The sequence below is a fragment of the Lactuca serriola genome, chromosome 5, assembly GCF_051521515.1.
Source record: "Lactuca serriola cultivar US96UC23 chromosome 5, Lser_US96UC23_V15, whole genome shotgun sequence".
Lineage (NCBI taxonomy): Eukaryota > Viridiplantae > Streptophyta > Magnoliopsida > Asterales > Asteraceae > Lactuca > Lactuca serriola.
Genome location: NC_136412.1, coordinates 344,337,507 through 344,339,656, shown reverse-complemented (window position 1 = coordinate 344,339,656; position 2,150 = coordinate 344,337,507).

Sequence of the window (2,150 nt, the reverse complement as noted above, 5' to 3'; positions counted from 1 at the left end):
GTATGAGTCTAACCATTGTAGGGATGAGTCTTTTAGTTGAAGGATTATCTAAGATTTACGGCATGTGATTGTATTCAGGAGGAAGTTATTTGAAATTGGAAGGAGTTCTTCAGTAACTGATGGCAGGGTGAGGAACCTAAGAGAGCTTAGGGAGTTTTGTAGCTAGATTTGTGCGTTGTTAGCAAGCACTTGGAGTACTGATTAAGAAGGTGACTTGGAGGATTCGGGATAACTCTTAAGAAAAGTATGGATAGGTGTGGAAAGTAGTATTGGGCCTATACTACTGAAAGCATAAGAACCATACTAAAATCGAGGGGCGTCATGGAGAATCTAGGAAGCCTATGGGATGAGGATTCTTGGGTATGTTCTGATCATTTGTACGATTGCTTTTCTAAATGGTGATGAGCACACATGGAGGAAGTTTAGGTTCTGGTTTAGGCTTAGGTGTTGGTATTGAACCGATGGATAAGCGGATGCGAGAGTTCATCTAGTTAGAAATCACCTGCGGTATTTTGGATCGGAATCTTGTGATGCTTGGTACCATCAAGGAAAGGATCATGGGACTCTTGGATGATCTTCTCGGGGCTTTTCGGGCCGAGATTATAGCAGGACAGTTGGAGGCTCATCGGGAGCTCAATGCTTGTGGAGCCTTAGAATTTTTCAGGGAGAAGGATCCTATTACTAGTTATTGTCATGAGGGATCGAAGGTGGGTTATGCATTATGCCTTTAGGGGGATCAATTTTGTGATTGGATTGCCACTGAGATTTCTTGAACATTACACGAGGAGTTACCCAGAATTATTGGTCTTATCACTGACAGGTTGGTCGCAAACTTCGAGGATCAGACTCGTCCGTTCAGGCAATCGATGGGATAGTCGAGGTGACTCGGGAACAGAAGCTTGTTTTGGAGGGACATCTAGGGAAAAGGAAGCAGACTCATGATTTGACTCTTCTAGCAACATCTAAGTAGTTTGATGTTTCCATGCCTAGTGCTAGAGGCCTGAGGGACCACGACTTTTATGCTAAGGGTGAAGGAACCCATGAGCGTGTGCACGACATGTCCAAATGAGGCAGGTGCGGATGGAAGGTCCACCTTCACCAAGAGTGCACCATGGAGGTAGAATTATGTCAATGTTTTCATTAGCTTGTTCACCTTAGGGCAAGTTGCCCACATTTAGTGATTGGGGCGGCTCAGGTTCCTTTGCAAGTGCTTCTATGCGAAGGGGGAGCAGATCCCTGAAACACTACATGTATGTATCGTATTCTTCTCTTTCATTCTTTAATCATTATGCATATGATCATGTGTTGATATATGTGAAATGTTATACCCTGATTATCTAAGAATGGAAACATCTATATGAGTGATATAGTTATTTTATCCAGAAGTTGTCATATGTCATTTCACATACCGAGAGTCATGATTAGAAACACATCTTGTGGAGCTGGATTTAGGTCATTAGCCAGCATTCGAGTGGGCCTTTGAGTGAACTGAGTATCCTGCTTGGAGGATCAGAAACTAGATTCATGAGTTGGTTTCAGCATAATGGGTCAGAAGGAGTTGTAGAGTAAGTGATGGGTTTTTAGCGCTATAACATCCCTATGGTGCACATACAATCCAAATGCTTTGGATTTAAGTTTTCTCAAGTTATACATGCAATAAAATTATCCAAAGCATGAAACCTACAACTAGCATACAACTTTGATATTTGAAACAAAAAAACTAGTTAGATGATTACCTCTTTGTTGTAGCTTGTAGAACTTGAAATTTCAAGAGCTTATCACCTCAAATGTGATGCCTCTAATGTGTCACAAACACCATAAGCAAATGGAGCATAATGAGAGAGAGGCTAGGAGGCACATAAAAAGGCTAGGGTTCTTCTTGGAACTCTTAGGGGACCTTTTGGTGATGTCAGGGGTTACATTTATAGTGTGGAATTCCTACACTTTCACTTGTAAACCCTAATTCACTTCCTTGGGACTTTAACACAATAATCCATATGATAATACCTTTGGACTAACTCTTCATGGAATCCCACATAAAATTAGTCCATCCTAATCAACATGGATCATTAGCCCAAACTATATGTATTGCTAATTTACTTAATCAGTCCCCGTTAATTTAATCAGTTTCTTTTGATCACCAAATTAAT